This window comes from Scyliorhinus torazame, chromosome 20 (genome assembly GCF_047496885.1).
Source record: "Scyliorhinus torazame isolate Kashiwa2021f chromosome 20, sScyTor2.1, whole genome shotgun sequence".
In the NCBI taxonomy this organism is placed as follows: domain Eukaryota; kingdom Metazoa; phylum Chordata; class Chondrichthyes; order Carcharhiniformes; family Scyliorhinidae; genus Scyliorhinus; species Scyliorhinus torazame.
The window spans coordinates 3,972,010-3,997,655 of record NC_092726.1 but is presented as its reverse complement, the minus strand read 5'-3'; the positions used below and the strand labels follow the sequence as shown (position 1 = coordinate 3,997,655).

The 25,646-nt window shown below is 52.2% G+C and overlaps 1 long non-coding RNA gene across 2 annotated transcripts in view; it reads right to left on the bottom strand.

Annotated features, from left to right (window-relative positions):
* LOC140396725 (uncharacterized) overlaps positions 1-25,646 on the bottom strand; it is a 381,686-nt gene that overhangs the window by 130,939 nt on the left and 225,101 nt on the right. For both annotated transcript variants that reach the window (XR_011936603.1, XR_011936604.1), the window contains exon 3: positions 7,957-8,106. This is a non-coding gene — a long non-coding RNA (uncharacterized lncRNA). The remainder of the gene's footprint in view (positions 1-7,956; positions 8,107-25,646) is intronic.

Below are 25,646 nucleotides of genomic sequence, written 5' to 3'. Positions count from 1 at the left end.
ATCCGGCAAGATGCTTGATAAAGATACATCGTCAATTGGACAGTCCAGTCATGCAGCACTGCTCCCTGTCAGTGTCAATCTTGGACTCCAAGCTTGGCATCTACAATCGCTCAGAAATTCCCTCTCATCCAAGTTTTTGCACATTTAATCGAACAGTGCCCATATTCATTACAATTGCCTGGAAATGACTAGTGATAATTGTGGTGTTATCAGGTATTACGGTACCTGAGAGGCTGAAGTGCCATTGGTTAAACCTAGGGGTTTTACCATTGGCTGTAGCGTATGGTAGCTCCGCCCCGATAGGCGGGGTATAAGAACCCTTGCCGCCCCAGCAGCCTTCATTCTGTACCTGAGCTGCTAGGGGAATACTTCTAGCTTATTAAAGCCTTCAGTTGTACTACAGCCTCATTTTAGTAGTTATTGATCGTGCATCAATAATATCTGTGGGTCAACTCTAAATTGATTCATTTGACATCCCTCTGCTAATTTAACAGGGCCAATGGATCCTGTAAAATGGTCAAAACCATCTTCACTGTCACCCAGATCACGCAGGCTTCATCGCATTCAATCCCACACTTTCTGTGACAAGTCAGCTTCAAAGTGGTTGGAACGATTGTGGTGTGTCTGAATGTGTGTGTGTGCATGGGTCTCTTCCACACAGCCGTCCATTATCTGGGAGGTGTACCTGTTAGGACGGCAGATGGATAGTGAGAGAAGGCTTCAGAGTTGGCTGCAGGCTGCAGATAGCAGAATCAGCCCCCTCGAATATCGAGGAATCGATTGAACAGGTTGGCCGTGTGTCTTGAGGGATGTCGCTACAGTGGTGAGGATGATCGGCCATTTAATCTTCGCAGCCTCCGCTAACACATCATAATGCAATCAGGTACACCGTCACAATGGTATTTCATCACCTCACAGTGCACAGCCGAACGTGTCTTTGAAGAGCAGCCCCACCATTAATCTTGGAAGTTCCTGAGTCAAGTGCCACTTGCCACGTTTGTCAGCACATCACAGCCCGGTTTGCTGTGCGGGAAAGGCGGCGGTATTTCCACGGTGCGCGGCAATTGCCAGCGCCAATTTGGAATCTTTCTCAGCGTGGAACTGAGCGTAAAATGTGTCCCCTTCGTTTCTGAGATGGTCTGTACCCTATCTCTGCAACCCTCCAAGATTCAGCCCTCCCCCCAATCCTGACCCCTTGAACATTCTCGACTGCCGTTGATTCGCCGTTCCCTTACGAGACCTCCCGGCCTCCCTATCTCTTTCTCTCTCTCGCTCTCTCGCTCACTCCTCCCTTACGAAGCTGCTGAAAACCTACCTCTGTGACCAATATCCTGACATCATTCCACCTAATCACCAGGTCACTGCCTGTTCGGAGTCTGTACGCTCTCCCCGTGTCTGCGTGGGTTTCCTCCGGGTGCTCCGGTTTCCTCCCACAGTCCAAAGACGTGCAGGTTAGGTGGGTTGGCCGTGATAAACTGCCCTTAGTGTCCAAAAAGGATGGAGGGGGTTACTGGGTTACGGGGATAGGGTGGAAGTGAGGGCTTAAGTGGGTCGGTGCAGACTCGATGGGCCGAATGGCCTCCTTCTGCACTGTATGTTCTATGTTCTATGTTCTAATTGCTAATAGAATGTGAGTTACATTGTTAGAAAACCGAGGTGGAGGGTACTGTTTAATTTAGTACATTGGGCACGTATAAATAGGGGACATGTGGGTGCTGGATGGGGACAAGCCAAGGTTACGGTCATGTCTTAGTGGATACAATGACGCAGAGGAGGCTAATGGTAAATGTAAGATAGATTTATTTCCAAGTTATTTACAATGGTGTGCATAACGCAGCATCTCACTCCCAGCGCCTCCTAGCTGGGAGGACCTGATCTGGGCCCTGCTTGTAACCTTAGTCCGTCCCCTGCCTGGGGAGATCGCACTCCACCAGTCCCAGAGGGAGATCGACAAAAGTTTGCCCCGGGTCCTGGTGGGGGTCAGGACAGTGGATGACACTCTTACCTCTGAGTCAGCGGGCTGTGGGTTCAAGGCCCACGCTTGAACCTTGATCAAAAGTCTCGGTTGGCACTCTCTGTGCTGTACTGAGGGGGTGCGCGCAGCTGGAGGGGACGCCTTTCTGATGAGACGCCACAGCCAAGGCCTTACCTACCATCTCAGGTGAATGCCAAGTTCCCCTTCATGCCACTACCTCCAAGACGAGCTGGGGACCCCCCCCCCCCCCAAGTGCCCTGAAGCATATTCCTTCGAAAGAGAATATATATCGGGAACAGGATGTCCCCCTACTCGAGGCCACCTTTTTCCCTTTCCACCCAGCAGAGGGTCCCATCCTGGTCCTTTCCAAACACTTGCTCAGATAAGGTGCCATCCCACCGGCTCAGGACTGTCGCTACGTCAGCCTGAGCCCAGGGACCCCGATGTTTCCGGGAACTGCTTAGACACCCAAGTGTCTGGAAATTCTCATTCCGGAGGGAGGGGATGGTTCAGCCAGGGTTACACTGATATTTATTCAGAAAAGGTTGCGAGGAATGAAACCTCTTCTAACTTCTCTCCACCTATTTTAAAACACGCAGACCAATCCCAGCAGGGGATTCCCTCCATACTCGCGAACCCCCAGGAAACCTCTTTGAAGTTTCTTTCATCCTGCGTCTAACAGCAGCGAAGGTTAATAATTGGCCGTTTTGGTGCGATCTATGGGGTAGTGGGACTGGATATATTGCGCACGACTGCCATCCCAGCCGTGACAGTTCTTCTGGAGAAAGCAGATGCTGGGTTGAATTCTTTAAGCTCCCTGTGTGTGTGGCAGGTAAATAGTCAAACAACAGATAAAGTGTTTGGAGAAATAGGTGGTGAGAGAGAGAGAGAGAAAGGTCCATTTGGTGGTCCTCAGTTCTGCTGATTTCCAGACTCACCCCTTTCCCCTGGTTCTTGGAGTAAATACGAATTTTAAATCTGGAGCCAGTTTGGATCGCGTGACCACCCAATCGATACTTCCATTGTCCACAAATGATTAGAAGTTAGAAACCGCTGCTACACAAAGAGGAATGAATGATGACAGTTCACACCTACTTATGATAAAGTAGCTTCCCCTCTATCGGGTTCAGAGGCATGGAGCCCGGAGTTTGAGTTTGGAGTAAGTGCGCAGAAGGTGTGAATTGCAAAGTTGGTTTTGTGTCGGCACGTCCATTCTGAGTGGGCACCCCAACCAGGGTCATTTCACCAAGACCTTTCCGGAGAGTGGAGGTAATTCTGACTCTTCGCAGAATTTAAAAAAAAAAAAAACGCCCCTGAATGTCTCGCCCAATCCCAATAATCCCTCAACCTCACCTGCATGTCTTTGGACACTGAGGGACAATTTAGCACGGCCGATCCACCGAACCTGCACATTTTTGGGCTGTGGGGGGAACCGGAGCACCCGGAGGAAACCCACGCAGACACGGGGAGAACGTGCAGACTCCGCACAGACAGTGACCCAAGCCGGGAATCGAACCCGGGACCCTGGCGCTGTGAGGCAGAAGTGCTAACCACCGTGCGGCCCCATAAGAGGAAGATGTAACCACTTCTTTCATTCTCAATGTCGGCTTGGAATTTCTGCAGCTAACATTGAAGAAAGTGGAGAAGAATATTGATAGCTGTGTGGGCACATTTACCCTGGCTAAGCAATCACTGATACTCTTCTCGCTGATGCAATATATAAAATCATTGCAAATGCGCAGTCGTACAAGGTGTGGCTTCAGTGCGATGCAGCTGATGAAGATAGTTTAGAACGAGGGAGAAGAATGGGAAATATAAAATCTAACAAAGGAACATGCTCTTTGGTTCGAACAGCCAATCATTGGGACACACGACCCTAAGCTCTTGTCATCGCACTGGCACTGAAATTCAGTCGCACATTTGTTCATCAAAGGCGGAGGGAGTACAGACTGTAGTCAAGCAGCTCGCATTTGCAAAGCGCAACGTGATTGGGCAGCACTTGCTGAAGAATCCTGAGTGTGCTGGCGGCTGCACTGACAACCAGTTTAAGATAATCAGCCGATCCTTGCATCTTTTTCCATTAACCCAGGGGCTGAGAGAGCTGAGGGTTCCATAGTGCTTTTCCCATGGCACAGAATTCATAGAATTCATAGAATTTACAGTGCAGAAGGAGGCCATTCAGGCCATCGAGTCTGCACCGGCTCTTGGAAAGAGCACCCTACCCAAGGTAAACACCTCCACCCTGTCCCCATAACCCAGTAACCCCACCCAACACTAAGGGCAATTTTGGACACTAAGGGCAATTTATCATGGCCAATCCACCTAACCTGCACATCTTTGGACTGTGGGAGGAAACCGGAGCACCCGGAGGAAACGCACGCACACACGGGGAGAACGTGCAGACTCCGCACAGACAGTGGCCCAAGCCGGGAATCGAACCCGGGACCCTGGAGCTGTGAAGCAGCAGTGCTAACCACCATGCTACCGTGCTGCCCCTCACAGCTCTGCCAATCAGAGCTCGACTTGCCAGCCAATCAGCAGGCTTTTCCCCTGGCGAACAAGTTGTCGTGCACATTGGAAATTTGGCATTTTTGTGTTTGTCCTGATGACTGCAAGACGAGAAGCTTCGACAACATGTGTGCTTTTTCAATAATATTCGAGTTCCCTGCGACCAAGTGGCGATTTTAGTTTTGACCCACAACTGGATGCTGTGCAGTAATTGTTGATGCGGATAAGTATTTGTTAGAGCTGCTGTTGTGATGCGTTGTCCCGTTGCTCACCTTCAGTCATAGAAACAGAGAATAGGAGCAGGAGGAGGCCATTCGGCCCTTCGAGCCTGCTCCACCATTCAATATGATCATGGCTGATCATCAAGTTCAATAATCCCGTCTTCCCCATATCCTTTGATCCCCTTCACCCCAAGAGCCATATCGAACTCCTTCTTGAAAACATACAGGGCGGGATTCTCTACGAATTGGCGGGGCGGTCCAGGTCGGGATTCTTCTCCGCAGCAGGCATGGCGGTGGTTGACAGCGGCCGGTGCGGAGGGAAAGAGTGCACCCTCCGGGGCCAGATCCCCCCGCGCCCCCCCCCCCCCGCCCCGTCCCCCCCGAGGACTCTGCAGGCCGCTCGTGGAGCCAGGTCCCGCCGGTGAGGACCTGTTGCGATTTACGGCAGCGGGACCCGCCGAAAACGGGCAGCCAATCGGCCCATCGCGGGCCGGAGAATCGCCGGGGGGGGCGGCGCGGAGCGGCGATTCCCGCCCCCGCCAAAACCCCGGCGCCGGAGAATTCGGCAGCCGGCGGGGGGCGGGATTCACGCCGTCCCCTGGCGATTCTCCGACCCGGCGGGGGGGGTCGGAGAATCTCGTCCACAATGTTTTGACCTCAATTACTTCCTGTGGTAACAAATTCCACCGGCCGACCACTCTCTGGGTGAAGACATTTCTCCTCCTCTCTGTCCTAAATGGTCTAGCCCGTATCCTCAGACTGTGACCCCTGGTCCTGGACACCCCCCCACCATGGGGAACGTCCTTCCTGCATCTACCCTGTCCAGTCCTGTGAGAATTTTATGGGTTCATTCTTCTGAACCCCAGCCAACACAATCTTGACCAATTCACTCCCGAACCCCCCCCCCCCCCCCCCCCGACGTCAGTGCTGTCCCTCAATCCCAGCTCATCACTGCGGTGACTGTTACAAGATTCCCCCCCCTCCCACCCCCCCCGTCGTTTCCAATGTACTTAGTGGCGAACACGGTCACCCGATCGCCCACAGGTCTGGCGAGCATCCAATCCTGTTGGACGGCACTATCATGGAGAGGCAGGGGCAGTTCATTACAATTGGAACTGCGTCAGTGTTAATACACGGGGCAATCGCGACCGTTGTCACCGGGAAACTTTGTCGTGCACCCTTCAACTGATTGGTCGAAATGTCAGTCACGATGTGGGCTTCCGGCAGCGGAATGTCCCATCGGGCAGCGGAATGTCCCATCGGGCAGCGGAATGTCCCATCGGGCAGCGGAATGTCCCATCGGGCAGCGGAATGTCCCATCGGGCAGCGGAATGTCCCATCGGGCAGCGGAATGTCCCATCGGGCAGCGGAATGTCCCATCGGGCAGCGGAATGTCCCACCGGGCTTCCATTGATTGAGTTGGGATTGAATATCTCCAGGCTGATGTGCTGACTGCCTTCCTTTATCTCCCTGCCTCGCGTCGATCTTTTTCTCGCCAGCGCTCAAGCTCTCGAGCGCGACCTCTGCAAGTTGCCTCACCGTTGGGTCGGGTCAGGGTGCAGGCGGAATCACGTTTTGCCTCACTTCCGACCAGAGGCTCGACGGAGGCCGGGTGGCGAGACCGGGCAAGCGGGGATCGATGCCGCAGACCTGCTGATTTTTCAACCGGCCGTCCGCTTCGACCAACCGGCGAAGAAACGAAAACAACGTTTCTCATTCTGGCCTGCGGGGCAGGCTAGGAAACGAGGTGAGAGAGACAACAGCAGCCACTTGGAACACAAAGCTGCAGTCAGTGGCGGCCTGTCGCTCTGCCTGCAGGAAGCTGCTTTGTGGACGGACCTTGAATGAACGGCGAATCAGAGACTGCTGCAGCACAATGGTTCGGCACAGGCATGGAGGGACCTCCCGCTGTCACCGGGAGAAAAGGCCATGTGCGGCAAGAGGCATTCGACAGGGCCGGCAGTGGATTGACTGCCCCCCCCCCCCCCCCCCCCCCCCCCCCCCCCCCCCCCAGAGATGGCCCTCAAACTCTGCCAGGATAATGAAACATCTTCACCCACATCATTGCTTCTGCCACCAACTCTCTTGAACATCAGTGCCCTCCTCGTCTGAGAACGTTAGGGAACCGCGCTACCTTTCACAATGAGCATCTTTCTAATCAGATCACAGGCCCCGGTTTAAACGTTAACTTTTCTAAGGTACAGCGAAAGGAGTCCACAAGGATTTGTCGGGAAAAACAAATGTATTTTTATTTAAAGTGTTCACCACATACGCAGCTCCAGTCGTTCCCTGCCGGGTCCTCTCCAGTTGGTTCCTGACTGGCCGATTCTATTTATGCAAAGGGACATTGCCCTAGTTCAGGGTCCCCGCCACCCTATCGGGGGAACTCATACTCTGCGGGGTTAGGGTTCGGGTTAGGGACGGTGCTTTATCCTACCCCGTGAGACCCGTGCGGGTTATAAAATCAACCTTTCTTTACCCTCAATGTTGTCGGACCTACTCTGTGTCTGAGGTTTCCTTGCCAACACCAGGCGGTTCACCTTTGGCCTTCCGAATTCCGCAGAGATGCTCAAAAGACGTGAAAAGCTTTGGGAGATTGAAAAGGAGATTGGCCTTCCTGTGGCGCCTTCCGCCTGTTCAAGGTGCACGTTTCAATTTCACCACTGTGTTGTAACCCTGGACAGGATCCTCCAAGGTTGGTGAGTGTGGTATTATCATAACAGTAAACAGCAAGGGTTAGTGAAATGTCTAGAGTAGCCACTAGAGGGAGCTACAGTTCCCATTATATAAGGCAGTGATGCTGAGCCTTGTGGGAGGATGTGTGCAGGGGTTAGCTGGAGATAGTCAGAAGTACAAATAGTGTGAGTGAGAGCAGATCGTAGTTTATATCGGTATTAAAATTAGCTGTAGATGAGTGTAGTTTAAATGTTAATAATCAACTGTGTATCCTTTAGGATCCAAGTTAGTAGTGTTAATAAATTAATAGCTTTGTTTAAGTTCAAGCTAATTGGGGTCTTTGTGAACAGTACGCCAACCATCCTGAATTAAGCAACACACCACAGTGAGATCTAGTCAAGGACCAATCGTGTTTAGTTTAAAGTCGGCCAACCTTGAGATTTAACACATTGCTCAGTGAATAAAGCCAGAAGGTAGAAATGTCAGCAAGGAAGTCTTTTCAGCCCAACTATGCTTGCACGTAAGCTTCACACATGACTTCTTGAGGATTTGTGGAACAGCGGGTACTGTGCTTACCTCTGATTGGAAGCTCCAGGTTCAAATCCTACTCCACAAATTGATGGCCAAGAAAGGGGGGTTCAGTGAAACAGGCCTGGTGTCAATCTGCAAGCCCCTCCAGCAAACGTCAATGTCAGTCATGAGAGAGGGTGTGCGATTCCTGGCCAGCTGTACGGTGGAAAGAAAAGAGAACATCTATTACCATCACCGTACATCACCCCAAACTGCGACATGGCATATACAAGGGGGTCCAGGCAGCTATTGAAATATGATAGCACCTCTACCCCACAGGAAACTTGGTTCGGTTGACAGCCCAGATTCTCTCTGATCGCTGCAGCAAATTTCACAATGTTTGTTGACACCAGTAAGGTGATTTCAAGTGTTTGTGCTTATCGAAACTTCAAAGGGCTTGGATGATTGACACTTTTGTGGTCCAGCTTGGTCCAGACTTTTTTCAAGCATAGCAGAAAGTTTTCAGTGGATGACATTTTCTCACCGTTTTCTTTACACATTTCACGATACACAATGGTGTTTCATGGTTCCAAAAAACACAGTGGATCAATAGAAATGCCAGGGTTGGCAAACCCTGGGGGTGGGTGGAAGGGTAGATCCTGGCATAGAGGTATGAGGAAATGTAGGGGTGAGTGCAAGGGCAGAGGTTGACAGAGGTATGAGGGGTTTGAGGGGGGGTGATGAGTGAAAGGGCAAAGCTCGCATCAGGGACATGAGGTAGCATGGATGGGACATGGGGAGTGTAGGGTGAGTAAAGGGGATGTGGCAGGGTGGGAGAGAGCGGTGAGGTCCGGCACTATCTTTCAAGGTGTGTAGGCCCAGTCTGAAATTTTACCACCATCCCTGACCCGCCTCGAGGGTGAAAATCGGGGTCAAGAGGTTGGAGGCTGAGAGGGGATTCGATGCAAAATGTCATCACATAGAAGGTGGCAGGGGTCCGGGGAGCCACTGCCTGAAAGGACGGGAGAGGTAAAAGAAAACCCAGAACATTGAAAACTATTTCCATTTGTACTTGAAGCGGCACAGTGGTTAGCGCTACTGCTTCACAGCGCCAGGGACCCAGGTTCGATTCCCGGCTTGGGTCACTGTCTGTGTAGAGTCTGCACGTTCTCCCCCGTGTCTGCGTGGGTTTCCTCCGGGGGCTCCGGTTTCCTCCCACAGTCTAAAGATTTGCAGGTGAGGTGGGTTGGCCGTGCTAAATTGCCCCTTAGTGTGCAGGTTAGGTGGGGGTCACAGGGAGAGGGCAGGGGAGTGGGCCTGCGTTGGATGCTCTTTCAGAGGGGTCGGTGTTGAATCGATGGCCTCCTTCCGCACCGTCGAGATTCTGTGGTTCTACGTGCCGTAACCTACAAGGCCCGGGACCAGCGGGGGGGGGGAAGGTGGGGTTAGGCGGTGTGGATGCTTGTCAGCCAATACACGGCTGAATAATCCCTGTGCGATAAATTCGTCTGACTCAATGATCCATGGCACAGCCTGGCACCGGCAGCCTTACACTCTGTCAGCCTATCAACACGAACGAGCATTCTGGTTCCTTTGTTTACTGCTGTTTCGCAGTAATTTGCCGTGACATGTTTGGCGCTCTCAAACGATTCTGATCCCTTTTGTGTTGCTAATTAAACAACATATCTGACACGGGCGTTTAATCTCATCAAAGTCTGAGTGAGCGCTTGGCGGAATCTCGCAGCTTTCAGATACGCGGGCATTGTGGTGCTCCGATTCAAAGGCGGGGGTGGCTTGATGATCGCAACGGCATTTCAGCTGCAACGGATCAAAAGGGACAATTCCAGAGGGAAGCTGGCTGTGGCCTGTGTCACGCGGGGCAGCTCTTTATTGAAACCTCTCACTGCAGGAAATGTTGACCTTGTCACATTGATTGACAGCGCAGAGCATTTTGTTAACAGCAGCGCAGTTCCTTGAGCACCAAGGGTGAATTTACAATGGTTTTTCGGCAAGAAAGAGGAGATTGCACAAAGCCTAAACTCTGCCACACAAAGATAATCGACTTTAAAGAACTTTTTATCATTCGTCATTGTACTGTAAATGATCATTGAGAAACAGGATTAGAGGAAGGGGATTAACTGGGTGGGAGAGGAAGGGAATAGTGTAATTGTTATAAGATTTGTAAGATTGTTTTGTTTTGGAACTGTCTCATTAATTTAAGATAAAATGGAGGGGGTCATGTGACCTGTTCTGAGGTCTCCTTGACAAGAAGCCTGAGGCAGATCATGATCAAAGGGAGAACCATATTGTGTTACTCGTGCGATGGTGTGAGGTTTTCATGCTTGGAAACAATAGCAGCAGTCTCTGAGTTAGCAGTGGATGGAAACCGTGTCTCCCAAAGTCCTAGAAAGGTGTTGAAGGCATTGGGCTGTTAACAGTTACGCTGCAAACCATCCCTTTGCTTCCAAATGAGAGAGTTGGTGTCAACGGTCAATAATTGGCACCTGGATGCAAGGCGAAGGTGTTTAATGCTGCCATGGGCAAGAGTGGAGACATTTTTCACATCAGGTAACAAGCTTCCATACAAATCAATGAATGTCACGCACAGGCAGGCTGCTTGGTTTTGCAAACTTCCACCAGCCTGGATATGGGAAGGAGAACCATCCCCAGTTGATGAGACACACCCCTCCGCAATGGAGGGATCCTGGAAGATTCATCCTGGCATGGTACCGGGCAGCACGGTAGCACAAGTGGATAGCACTGTGGCTGCACAGCTCCAGGGTCCCAGGTTCGATTCCCCGCTGGGTCACTGTCTGCGCGGAGTCTGCACATTCTCCCCGTGTCTGCGTGGGTTTCCTCCGGGTGTTCCGGTTTCCTCCTCTAAGTCCCTAAAGACGTGCAGGTTAGGTGGATTGGCCATGCTCAATTGCCCTTAGTGACCAAAAAGGTTAAGAGGGGTTATTGGGTGGGTTACGGGGATAGGGTGGAAGTGAGGGCTTAAGTGGGTCGGTGCAGACTCAATGGGCCGAATAGCCTCCTTCTGCACTGTATGTTCTATGGCTGGGGGGAAGAATTATCGGGGCAGGCTTTACGGCGGGTAAAGGATTTCAGAGATTCCTAGAACGCTAAGGGAAATGCTTGGAGGCAACCAGACCAAGTTACCCCTCGGTGAAATAGAGAAATGCAAACGCACTGGGAGCTGGGAGTAACTGGGAACAGGAGGAGGACTGCAATTCCGTGGGGAATGCGATATGTGAAAATTAAAAAAGGGGACCATTCCTCTCCGTGGATTAAGATCTGAGTTGCCCAAAGAAAAGAAAGTAGTTTTTAGCCAATCGCGCTTCAGTCGTCATTTGTTACAGTAAACATTTTGAAAGGTGGAAATCTTGCAGCTATTAACTGGAAGTTCAATTTTCTTTCAAGTTAGTGGTCTCCACGGAGATTGCAACAATAGGCACCATTCAGCATCATTGAATTTGAGAGTAATCGGTCTGATACATATTGAAAATAGAAACATAAAATGCTGGGAAAACTCAATAGGTCTGGGGTCACCTGTAGAGAGAGAAATAGAGTTAAGGTTTTGAGTCAGTATTTTAGTGATATATATAGCTAACTGTCTATATCTACCTATCTGTATTTACCTGTCTATATCTCCCTGTCTATATTTAGTGATATATATCTATCTGTCTGTATCTACCTTCTCTATCTACCTGTCTATATCTACCTGTCTCTATCTACCTGTCTATATCTACCTGTCTCTATCTACCTGTCTATATCTACCTGTCTCTATCTACCTGTCTCTATCTACCTGTCTATATTTAGTGATACATATCTATCTGTCTATATCTACCTGTCTATACCTACCTGTCTATATCTATCTGTCTGTATCTACCTGTCTCTATCTACCTGTCTCTATCTACCTGTCTATATTTAGTGATACATATCTACCTGTCTCTATCTACCTGTCTATACCTGTCTATATCTACCTGTCTCTATCTACCTGTCTCTATCTACCTGTCTCTATCTACCTGTCTATATCTACCTGTCTCTATCTACCTGTCTCTATCTACCTGTCTATATCTACCTGTCTATATCTACCTGCCTATATCTACCTGTCTATATCTACCTTCTATACCTACCTGTCTATATATATTTAGTGATATATATCTACCAAGATAGCCATGTATGACCTGATGCCATCACTAATTTGACCTTCTTGTCGGACCAACCAGCCTCTCTTCATCGCATTGTTCAGAGGTTTCGCTTCTTGCTAAATGCCCGTGGTCAGTGGGTACAAACCTGGCCTCTGGGTCACAAGTCCATTCCATGACTTGAGCCGTGAATCTCGATGTCTGACCGTATTGGAGGTGCTCTCTGTCCAACCGGCCTCGTACCGAAGCCTGTCTGCTTGTCCTCTTTATTCGCATGCCTCTGCCCGAATCCCTACCTCCAAATGGAGGTGGAGCTGGAGAACGTGCTCCCTCGACGAACAAAGAGAATCGCACGTCAATCCGTCCCATTTACTGACCGTCGGTCCTGGCTGCTGCGCCCACTTTCATAAACTGCTTCAAACGGTCATTGATTGTGAATCACTTTGAATTTGTGAACCTTGATAGTGACCATATAATTTTACGAGACGTCCTTCAGTAGTAGCTGTTAACTGGCCAGTTAACATACGTATGTCCTTCCATCTTGGCCACCTTTGCCTGTTGAGCAGAAGGTTGCCGGCTACAGATTTAAATCCAGGTTCCCTCCTCTGGGAGAGTGTTTAAGAGTTGGCTTGACTGGTGTTTGCCAGTCGTGACTCCTGGGAGATGTTAGCAAATTGGATCGAAGATGTGGTGGGTGATTTAAGGGTTAACAGCCTGAGGGTAAAACTGCGAGCGAGCTACCATCGGTGGCCTTGCACCCAGCAGCCTGACTCCCAACCTCTGGAATTCCTTCCGTAACCCTCTCCAGCCTGTCTGTGGTGTTATCTATCTCTCTCTCTCTCCACCCATCCGGGTTCGCAGGTATGCGCCCACACCGGGCCTGGGCTCCATTGTCCCATTCAGACTTAAACTCGCCAGTGGGAATAAACAGGATACCCCCGTTCAGCCGGGGCGATTCACTCAAGATCTACCCTTGTGCGCAGCGAGCAACGCGGGGTTGAAGGTGAAAGGGTGTTGACGCGTGTAAATTGGACCAGTCCTGTCCGTGTCAAAGCAAGCTTCGCAGCTCATTGAGATGTTGCGGAGTTAAAACAAGGAGGCAGAAATCGGCCCAGGGTCAATAAATAGTTCCCTGCAGTCAGCATTCAGAAGCACCAGCACTTATTGCCCTGTCCATCTCCAGTCAGCAGTTGAACTCTCTCACTTACTCGCATCTCCCTCCCTGTGTAAGACAGAGAAATAAAGCAGGGCAGACAACGAGGGAGACTTAACAGAGTTTTCAAAACTGAGCGGAGAGGAAATGGCTGTTTCCTCCACAGGGGAATCCCTGATGAAGGATCGTCCAATTTCACCTTGTCACTGAGAGAGTGGGGGGGGGTGGGGGAGTTCGGAATACTCTTCGCACTGCTGCCTGTTGGCGCATGGGATGTTTTACCAGAGGGGGCAGGTTGCGACACAGGCCTCTGCATCGCTTCAGTGAACCGCACCCCCCCCCCCCCACAACCCCCCCCCCCCCTCCCCCTCCCGCCCACCTTCCCCACCCCACCCTGGCACCTCCAAACTCACCCCTGGCGGGAGCAGAATGTTACATCCCACAACCGGCTGCGAGTGTCACGGCTGACACTCCCAGTGCTGACAGAGTGCCGCATTGTCAGGCCGCCGTCTTTCGGGAGGAGGCGTTAAACCGGGTCGGTACCTGCTCCCTCACAGCGTCAGGGACCCGGGTTCGTTCCCGGCTCGGGTCACTGTCTGTGCGGAGTCTGCACGTTCTGCCCGTGTGTGCGTGGGTTTCCTCCGGGTGCTCCGGTTTCCTCCCACAAGTCCAGAGATGTGCTGTTAGGTGGATTGGCCATGCTAAATTGCCCCTTAGTGACCAAAGATCGCTGTATCGTTCTATGTTCTATGTGTACGTTAAGGTAGGGCTATGGGGTTACGGGGATTGTGGGGGGGAGTGGGCCTGGTTAGGGTGCTCTTTCAGAGGGTCGGAACAGACTCGATGGGCCAAATGGCCTCCGACTGCACTGTAAATTCTACGGTTCTAATCTTTGGTTCAAGTGGGGGCGAACGTAATCGTGGTTCTCTTTAAAGGACGCGGAAGGATCAGTACTGAGGGGCACTCCCTCAGTACTGATCCTCTGACAGTGCGGCACTCCCTCAGTACTGACCCTCTGACAGTGCAGCACTCCCGCAGTACTGACCCTCTGACAGTGCGGCACTCCCTCAGTACTGACCCTCTGACAGTGCAGCACTCCCCCAGTACTGACCCTCTGACAGTGCGGCACTCCCTCAGTACTGACCCTCTGACAGTGCGGCACTCCCTCAGTACTTACACTCTGACAGTGCGGCACTCCCTCAGTACTGACCCTCTGACAGTGCGGCACTCCCTCAGTACTGACCCTCTGACAGTGCAGCACTCCCCCAGTACTGACCCTCTGACAGTGCGGCACTCCCTCAGTACTGACCCTCTGACAGTGCGGCACTCCCTCAGTACTGACCCTCTGACAGTGCAGCACTCCCTCAGTACTGACCCTCTGACAGTGCAGCACTCCCTCAGTACTGACCCTCTGACAGTGCGGCACTCCCTCAGTACTGACCCTCTGACAGTGCGGCACTCCCTCAGTACTGACCCTCTGACAGTGCAGCACTCCCTCAGTACTGACCCTCTGACAGTGCAGCACTCCCTCAGTACTGACCCTCTGACAGTGCAGCACTCCCTCAGTACTGACCCTCTGACAGTGCAGCACTCCCTCAGTACTGACACTCTGACAGTGCAGCACTCCCTCAGTACTGACCCTCTGACAGTGCAGCACTCCCTCAGTACTGACCCACTGACAGTGCGACACTCCCTCAGTACTGACCCTCTGACAGTGCGGCACTCCCTCAGTACTGACCCTCTGACAGTGCGGCACTCTCTCAGTACTGACCCTCTGACAGTGCGGCGCTCCCTCAGTACTGACCCTCCGACAGTGCGGCACTCCCTCAGTGCTGATCCTCTGACAGTGCGGCACTCCCTCAGTACTGACCCTCTGACAGTGCAGCACTCCCTCAGTACTGACCCTCTGACAGTGCGGCACTCCCTCAGTACTGACCCTCTGACAGTGCGGCACTCCCTCAGTACTGACCCTCTGACAGTGCGGCACTCCCTCAGTGCTGATCCTCTGACAGTGCGGCACTCCCTCAGTACTGACCCTCTGACAGTGCGGCACTCCCTCAGTGCTGATCCTCTGACAGTGCGGCACTCCCTCAGTACTGACCCTCTGACAGTGCAGCACTCCCTCAGTACTGACCCTCTGACAGTGCGGGGCTCCCTCAGTACTGATCCTCTGACAGTGCGGCACTCCCTCAGTACTGACCCTCTGACAGTGCAGCACTCCCTCAGTACTGACCCTCTGACAGTGCAGCACTCCCTCAGTACTGACCCTCTGACAGTGCAGCACTCCCTCAGTACTGATCCTCTGACAGTCCTGCACTCCCTCAGTACTGACCCTCTGACAGTGCTGCGCTCCCTCAGTACTGACCCTCTGACAGTGCAGCACTCCCTCAGTACTGACCCTCTGACAGTGCGGCACTACCTCAGTACTGACCCTCTGACAGTGCGGCACTCCCTCAGTACTGATCCTCTGACAGTGCGGCACTCCCTCAGTACTGACCCTCTGACAGTGCAGCACTCCCTCAGTACTGACCCTCTGACAGTGCGGCACTCCCTCAGTACTGACCCTCTGACAGTGCGGCACTCCCTCAGTACTGACCCTCTGACAGTGCAGCACTCCCTCAGTACTGACGCTCTGACAGTGCAGCACTCCCTCAGTACTGACCCTCTGACAGTGCGGCACTCCCTCAGTACTGACCCTCTGACAGTGCGGCACTGCCTCAGTACTGATCCTCTGACAGTGCGGCACTCCCTCAGTACTGACCCTCTGACAGTGCGGCACTCCCTCAGTACTGACCCTCTGACAGTGCAGCTCTCCCTCAGTACTGACCCTCTGACTGTGCAGCACTCCCTCAGTACTGATCCTCTGACAGTGCAGCACTCCCTCAGTACTGATCCTCTGACAGTGCGGCACTCCCTCAGTACTGACCATCTGACAGTGCCGCACTCCCTCAGTACTGACCCTCTGACAGTGTGGCACTCCCTCAGTACTGACCCTCTGACAGTGCGGCACTCCCTCAGTACTGACCCTCTGACAGTGCAGCACTCCCTCAGTATCTGCGATGCAGTATCAGTCTGGATTTTGTATTCGAGCCTCTGGATTGGGTCTTCACCCGACAATCGCCTGACTCAGAATTGTTACGGCGGGAGGTTTTCTGTTCCTGACTTGCCTGTTCGAGCTAGTTGATATTAAAGCCAGTTACAGCAGCACGATTAGGTCATTGTCCCACACAATTACCCTGCACTACTTCTGAGCAATTGCAACAAATGTGTGACCACAATGTGAACAACCTTCGCCCTGTTCCTCCACAATGCACAGGCAGTCCTCCAGTGCGCATTAACACCAAAACCCCCAGTTTAATTAGCTTTCCGTGACCAATATTGATGTATCGGAAAAGTCCAGGAAATATCATGCCCAAATTCCATTTCAAAATCCTCGTCATGATCCTTCAGTCCACATTTAAAATATTAGATCAGGCCTGGTCTGCTCCCCTGGATAAGCGGTTTGGTGAACACAGTGTCGGCTCGCGAGGGGGGGTTTGGGGGTGGGGGGGGAGCGTACGAGCACAATTGCCTGTCCCCTTTCGACTTGTGCAACTGCCGAAGGGGCTAAGAAAGAAATGGCGTGTCCACGCTGGGTCCACTCATGTGGATTACTCCCCGGGGGGTGGAGGGGGCGGGGGGGGGGGAAATAAATCGGAATAGATGCTCCATTGAGCCTGCCCAATTAAATCATGTCACAGTTTGCTCCATCTCTCAGTAGCAGGCTGCAAGTGCATTGAAAGAAGGGAATCAAGGAAACAATTTAACCATGGGCCGTTCAGCTTGAAACATTTTTATTTTAAAAATCTGGCGCGATTTTCAAATCAGCTGAAAACTGGGCTTGGTTTCCGGGGAGCCCCGGGGGGGAGCTCTGTCTGCCTGAATCATGCAATCATTGAATCTACAGTGCAGAAGGAGGCCATTCGGCCCATCGAGTCCGCACCGGCCCTCGGAAACAGCACCCCACTTAAGCCCACGCCTCCACCCCAGAACCCCATTTTGGACACTCGGGGGCAATTTATCACGGTCAATCCAGCTAACCTGCACATCTTTGGACTGCGAGAGGAAACCGGAGCACCCGGAGGTGTCATAATATACCCCAGTATATCATGATGCAGATACACACACACAACACCGCAGCCAGTCACCAGTGAGAGCACACGCACTATAAAGACAGGGGGCATCAGAGTTCCCGCTCATTCGAGCTGCAGCCTCCTAGTAGGACAGAGCTCACAGCCTGCAGCACAGATCTTCACCATGTGCTGAGTACATAGACTGGTTAGGACAAGGCATAGATCTTTAGTTCAAACTAATAGCGTGTTCACCCACAGTGAAAGTATGTTAAACAGTTTCTGACTGAATAAAATAGCGTTGCACTATTTTACGTGTTGGTGGCCTGTATGCGTTCCACGGATCCAGAGCGCCCAACACAACAGGAGGAAACCCCACGCAGACACGGGGAGAACGTGCAGACTCCGCACAGGGAGTCACCCACAGGGGAACTCCACGGGGTGGCTGGTCTCAGCAGTTTATCTCCAGCTTGTATCCCCCTGCAGGATGTTGCACTGCCGACTAAACCAGGCCAGCTGAATAAGGCCAGGCTGCCCCTGGAGGCTTTCTGCTTCGGTGAAATATTATTCCATTCCACTCCGCACACATTTCAACACAGCTGGCATTACCTCTCTCTCTTTCTCACTGATATTAGGTCAAATTGCTTTACTTCGAGCGGGCCCTGGACTGGGTTTAGATCTGATATTTACATCCAAAACAGAGCAAAGACAATTGAAAAGCGTGATGTCCCTGATTACCTCTCCTGTACACAGACACATCAATCTGCCCTGGCGCATTATCCACTGCCAATCGCTCTGCCTCTCCCCCTGGAAAAGGAGCCTCAAAGGTTCAAGTCCCGCTGGACAGTTTCTGTGTGCCCGCTTGGCCCCAGACCCACCCTTTAGTGGGGGCAACAGGCTCAGGCCAGATTGACCTCTGATGCCTGACGACTCTCCGCAACCCCCCCCCCCCCCCACCGCCTCCACGACTGAAAGACCGCAACGACATTCCAATTGTCGTCATCACCCTCAGGAGAAGATCCGGCCCCTCTCCCCGGCAGCTATCTCCGGCTCCAGCCTCCCCCAACTCCGCGGAATCCCATCCTTCCTCTGGCAGACAGCACCGCTGCGGCAGTCGGAACTGCTGGGAGCACCGTCCCCGCCACACCCTGAGGCACACTCCCAAAACCGTGAGCCCCCCCACCCCGCCCGCCCGCCCTCTGGGTGAAGCAACGCCAACTCATTCTCTCCAATGGCCCATTGATGGTGTTCGTGCTCCACTCGGGCTCCTTCCCTCCTGCCTTTAGTTCAACGTCTCAACCTATTCCTCTCCATCCTCTGTCCCTACGTGCTAATTATCGAGCTTCACCTTGGCTATACCCACACACCATTCAACTCAACTACCCTTGCTGTTGACAAATTCCACATCCTAACACTCCCTGGACTCTGGTATTCATCGAATCATAGAATCATAGAATTTACAGTGCAGATGGAGGCCATTCGGCCCATTGAGTCTGCACCGGCCCTTGGGAAGAGCACCCTACCCAAGCCCACGCCTCCACCCTATCCCCGTAACCCAGTAACCTCACCTAACCTATGGGCAATTTATTACGGCCTTGGCCCTCCGGGGGGGATTACTTGTCTGACGACATTACCGCAACTTCCAAGCACAGTTCTACCTTTCGGTTGGAACTCCCAGGCCTGGCGGACTCGACCTTGAACCCAGCGCAATCGCTCTTCAGCCCTCCCTCTCTTGGCTGGAGGCCCGAGGGTGCCAGAGGGATTGGCCCTGAGCCTCGCGTTGCGGAAGCAGGTGGCTGGACCCTGTTTTGGGCGGCGCCGACCATTCGGTCGAGCGATCGAAGCTGGCAGCGGCGCACACCAACGCGTTTGCGCCCAGAGCATGTTGGCAGTTAGGGGATTAGCAACAAACGCCAGCCGGGGAAGCCTTGCTCCCGTTCCGCAGGAGAATTTAGAAAAGACGGAGGCGAAGCACACATTGCCTCATGAGTTCAGTCTCCACGGAACCTCGTGAAGCTTCCTGGTTCCGTCTTCAGCCGACGGCTGGGCCAGGTGCACGGATTTATTGGCCGTACAATAAAATAAAGTAATTTGCCACTGCTAACCACAGGTTAACTGTCCTCCAGGCACCGCCACTGCTAATCTGTCCCTTGTGCAGAGAGAAGGCAGTTTCTTCAAACAACACCCTTCATCCAGATTGCCTTCCCCTGGAACTGTCCATCAAGGGAGCATTGCAAGATTCACCAACAAGAATCTTTCAAAAACAAGCTATGCTGGTTTAATTCTTGAATCATCGATAAAACACTCCGAAGCTCCAGATCAGAAGCAACTGATGATCGCAGGTAAAGGCAGTGGTACAATATTCTCCAGGTGTTCTAACTGAATCATGCTCGCTCTGATTGTAAAGAGCTTCTCTTTAATTGGGGCACAATCATAGAATTTACAGTGCAGAAGGAGGCCATTCGGCCCATCGAGTCTGCACCGGCTCTTGGAAAGAGCACCCTACCCAAGGTCCACACCTCCACCCTATCCCCATAACCCCACCCAACACTAAGGGCAATTTTGGACACTAAGGGCAATTTATCATGGCCAATCCACCTAATCTGCACATCTTTGGACTGTGGGAGGAAACCGGGGCACCCGGAGGAAACCCACGCACACACGGGGAGGATGTGAAGACTCCGCACAGACAGTGACCCAAGCCGGAATCGAACCTGGGACCCTGGAGCTGTGAAGCAATTGTGCTATCCACAAGGCTACCGTGCTGCCTTTTTTTTTTAATCATAGAATTTACAGTGCAGAAGGAGGCCATTCGGCCCATCGAGTCTGCACCGGCTCTTGGAAAGAGCACCCTACCCAAGGTCAACACCTCCACCCTATCCCCATAACCCAGTAACCCCACCCAACACTAAGGGCAATTTTTGGACACTAAGAGCAATTTATCATGGCCAATCCACCTAACCTGCACATCTTTGGACTGTGGGAGGAAACCGGAGCACCCGGAGGAAACCCACGCACACACGGGGAGGATGTGCAGACTCCGCACAGACAGTGACCCAAGCCAGAATCGAACCTGGGACCCTGGAGCTGTGAAGCAATTGTGCTATCCACAATGCTACCGTGCTGGTAATTCCGTTTGAACTCATTGCGTTCCGTACTGGTATCGTCGCTGAAGGTCATTCCTGAGCGCGCAGGGTCCATTCATAGCTGAGAGGAGTGGGGATGGGGTGGGATAATATCTGGACGTTATCTGTCTCAACCGGACAGCTTGCAACCTCGGTGTTGCATTTGACTGGAAGGTGAATTCGGAAATGCCAAACTTCACCTGCCCGTCCTCCATGACCCTTCAACATGTTACGGGTTAAAAAAACATCTGTCTCCTCCTCAAATTTACCTAATGTAATAACAATCATCGCTCAATTGTCACAAGTCGGCTTCAATGAAGTTACTGTGGAAAAAACCCTCGTCGCCACATTCCGGTGCCTGTTCGGGGAGACCGGTACGGGAATTGAACCCGCACTGCTGGCCTTGTTCTGCATTACAAGCCAGCTGCTTAGCCCGCTGTGCTAAACCAACCTCTGTCCCGGAATCCAGCACTCTCTGGGGTAGCAAATTCCACAGATTAACAACCCTTTGAGAGAAGTGATTCCTCCTCATCCACCTCATTCCACCCCTTATCCTGAAGCTATGACTCCTCATCCTAGAATGTCCAACTACAGGAAAGGTCCGCTCCACATCTACCCTGCCAACCCCCTTTACCATCTTCTACACCTCAAACGAGAGCTCCTCTCAGTCTTCTGAACTCCAGAGCGCACGGGCCTAATCTCTCTTCAAAAGGCACGTCCTTCATCCCTGGGATCAGTTTACACAGCTTCGTGGAGGCTCATGGCCTTTCCGCCCGGGCTGTGATTGGGGTCAGGGGTGGTCACACTCACTGGCACATGTAAGGGCAATTAGCCAGCAGCTCTGCCCCCAGGAGATAACGACAGATTTATTTGCAGGGCCACGAGTCTCTGGGGAGGTGGGGCGGGGGGGGGGCTCTGCTCAGATACAGGCTGTATCAGAACTCAGTCACCCATTCGCTGGGAGCTGCAACCTGCCAGTGGGTTAGCTCCAATTGTCTTTGATTGTCACTTTCAGTTTGGTGGAAAAGTGTGAGGTTATGTACTTTGGAAGGAGGAATCTAGGCATAGACTATTTTCTAAATTGGGAAATGCTTCGGAAAGCAGAAGCACAAAGGGACTTGGGAGTCCTTGTTCACGATTCTCTTAAGGTTAACGTGCAGGTTCAGTCGGCAGTTAGGAAGGCAAATGCAATGTTAGCATTCATGTCAAGAGGGCTAGAATACAAGACCAGGGATGTACTTCTGAGGCTGTATAAGGCTCTGGTCAAACCCCATTTGGAGTATTGTGGGCAGTTTTGGGCCCCGTATCTAAGGAAGGATGTGCTGGCCTTGGAAAAGGTCCAGAGGAGGTTCACAAGAATGATCCCTGGAATGAAGAGCTTGTCGTATGAGGAACGGTTGAGGACTCTGGGTCTGTACTCGTTGGAGTTTAGAAGGATGAGAGGGGATCTTATTGAAACTTACAGGATACTGCGAGGCCTGGATAGAGTGGACGTGGAGAGGATGTTTCCACTTGTAGGAAAAACTAGAACCAGAGGACACCATCTCAGATTAAAGGGACGATCCTTTAAAACTGAGATGGGGAGGAATTTCTTCAGCCAGAGGGGGGTGAATCTGTGGAACTCTTTGCCGCAGAAGGATGTGGAGGCCAATTCACTGAGTGTCTTTAAGACAGAGATAGATAGGTTCTTGATTAATGAGGGGATCAGGGGTTATGGGGAGAAGGCAGGAGAATGGGGATGAGAAAAATATCAGCCATGATTGAACGGCGGAGCAGACTCGATGGGCCGAGTGGCCTAATTCTGGTATGATGATTCTTCAACGCCAGTCTGGGGCATGGGTTTGTGCGGCAAATGAAAAGCATTTATACTCCGAGCAATGACTAACTGAAATGAAATGAAATGAAAATCGCTTATTGTCACAAGTAGGCTTCAAATGAAGTTACTGTGAAAAGCCCCTAGTCGCCACATTCCGGCGCCTGTTCGGGGAGGCTGTTACGGGAATTGAACCCGCCCTGCTGGCCTGCCTTGGTCTGCTTTCAAAGCCAGCGATTTAGCCCTGTGCTAAACAGCCCCACAAGTCATTGAAACCAGGCGGTGCAGGGACTGGAAGCCAGTCTTGCTGAAGTTACAAGACCCTCTGGTCCCTCATCACCACGGCTTGACGGACTGACAAAAATTGATGGAACTTGCACCTGTCTGGCACCTTTCACAACCTCTGGACTTCCCAAATCACTCCACAGCTGATGAGGTACTTGCAGACTGCCGTCACTAATACCAGGTGTTGCAATCCCAGGTTACTGCTGGGCGGGAAGGTCCCAGAATGGAACCCTGACTCACAGCTTTTGATATTTTTGTTCAAAGATGTGGAGTTGGAAGACTACCAATTGGCTTTTAACAGAATAATAGAACGGTTATGAAACATGAAAAGATTGGCTCTCATGTCACCCCTCCTGTATCTTCACAGGTGTACACAGAGTTAATGAATATACCCAACACAGTAGTGTTCTCGGTGACCACACAGTCCCTGTAAACCAACAGGCCACCTGTGGTCAGACGCACCCATGCCCTGAAACCGATCCAACTCCTGAGGGTTTCTCCTCAAATCCCCCCAGATGCTGGTCGCCCTGCGAACCGAGCGGTATGACTCTGACTTCCACTCGAATGATACTTTCTCCCAAAATATTCCCAGCTCTCACCTTTCTTTGCACTTGATTGTTTTCACCTCCAAAACTCTCTGATCATGAATGCGGACACAGTTTGAAATTAAAATGTGCACCCCTCCTCCATCCCCCCCCCATCCGTGCAAACACCTTCGTCTGACACGAATCTGACTGACGTAACCGTTTCTAACGTAGAAACACACGATTAACCTGACCCAAATCTATTCCTTGTTTCTGATCCCCGCCGAAAATACAAATACAGATCGATTAATGACTCCCTCTGCTCCCCCTCCCCCCTCCCTCTGTTTCCTGACACATAGCAGGAGACACGGCAGCCATTTTCTGGACAGCAAGATCCCGCAAACAGCGATCTGATTGTGGCCCCGTCTCTTGGATCGTCTCCAGTCACTGGAACCCGAATCCGGAGCTTCCGTCTTGGAGGCCACTGCCTCACGAGACTGCCCCGCGAGCAGGAGGTGTCCACCAACCAATCCAACGGGGAGCTCGGGAGAAGAAAAATGCTCTTTAGGCAGAGAGGCGGCGGGAATGTGCAACCCACTGGGGGAAAGTGAAAAGGTTGGTGCACTTCGGGTGGGGGTAGCTGGATGAACGTCCAAGGGAGAGAGGGATAGAAGGATACGGGGTGAGAGGCGAAGAGGGTTGGGAGGGGGCGTGTGTGGGGCTGGAAGACTGGCGTTGAGCAGTTAAGCCAAATGGCCTGTGGCAGTGTGTGTGTGTGAAATGAAAATGAAAATCACTTTTGTCACAAGTCGGCTTCAAATGAAGTTACTGTGAAAAGCCCCTAGTCGCCACATTCCGGCGCCTGTTCGGGGAGGCTGGCACGGGAATTGAACCGTGCTGCTGGCCTGCCTTGGTCTGCTTTCAAAGCCAGCGATTTAGCCCTGTGCTAAACCAGTGTTGTGCTGTTAATCTGGTTGGGCGCGCAGTGGAAGATTCCATTTCAGCAGCTCCAGTTTCCAATTGCCCCCCCCCCACCCGCCGGCGGTGAAACAGCTTTCTCCTTCCACCTCCAATATTTTGTCAATGCAAACAAACGAGAAACAGAAACGCTTGCGGGGCGGAATTTTCCAGACCCTCTCCCCGGGGGGCGAGGTGGGGGGGGGGGGGGGGAACGTTCCAGTCCCGCCTCAGCCCACGGGCGTTTGAACGGCCCGTCGTCATTCAGTCCCGGTCACTGAAAGGTCCGGTGGAGCGGGGCAGCCGACCGCCCCGGTGGGAAACGGGCCGGCAGATTTCAGACTTCCCCGGCAGTGTTCTCAGAAACGGGGACGGGAGTCCCGGACTATCAACTCAACGCCGACCCGTCGGAGCAGGAAGCGAATGGATTTTTTGGGGGAGAGAGAATTGACATTCTGTCGGCGAGTGCAAACCAAGCAGATTAGACTTTGAATTGGCCCTTGATTAATATCGAACACAGCGGAATGAGCGACTGCTTATTAGTTTGGAGTGAGAATGTTCTCACCCGTAACACACAAACACACACAAACAAAAACACACACACAGACTCCAAACACCTCTCCTCTTCGTGGCTTTTAACCGCAAATCACTTTGGGCCCCGTCTCACCCGAACCTCTGACTCTGGTCCCCCAGGGCCTCACGCCGAAGGCAAGGAGGCCACACTCCCGCTTTTACAGCCCCCGCTTCCGTAAACTGTCATGATATTCAGATAAACATACACACTGATGGACAGATCAGCGGACCAATCAACACACACACAACATCGCAGCCAATCACCAGCGAGAGCACACGCACGATAAAACGGGGAACACCACAGTTCCCGCTCATTCCAGCAGGAGACAGCTCAGAGCACAGAGCTCACAGCGTGCCTCCTCTCAGACATACACCACGTGCTGAGTGCCTCTCTAAGATAGTGCTAGGGCTGGGTCCACAGGTTAACTGGTAAAGAACGAACCACAGTAACCAGTTTACAGATGTTGTTATTGTTAGTAATAAAACTGAGTTGTACCATCTACAACCGTGTTGGTTCGTCTGTGTAGCAGAGCACCCAACACGACACAGTACCAGGATTGGAACCCAGCAACAGTGAGACCCACCTACACATCTTCAGGAATCCGCCATCCTGCGCCATGGACACCATCAGCCCGCCGCAGCCGCTCCAAATCGCTGGAAACCTCGGCGTCAACTGGAAGCTGTTTAAACAGAGCTTCCAGCTCTTCCTAGAAGCCACAGACAGGGAGAATGCATCGGACACCAGGAAAATCGCCCTCCTCCTCTCCACGGCGGGGCAACACGCCATCCACATCTACAACTCCCTGGTGTTCGTGGACGGTGAGGACAAGACGAAGTATAAGACGGTCCTTCTTAAACTCGAGCAGCACTTCAGCGTCAAGGTGAATGAGAGCTTCGAGAGGTATCTCTTCCAGCAGCGCCTGCAGGGTAAGGATGAGCCTTTTCAATCTTTCCTGACACACCTCCGTATCCTCGCGCAGTCCTGCGGCTACGAGGACACCTCCGATTCCATGATTCTGCACCAGATAGTTTTTGAGGTCACCTCGGGCACCCTACGCCAGCAGCT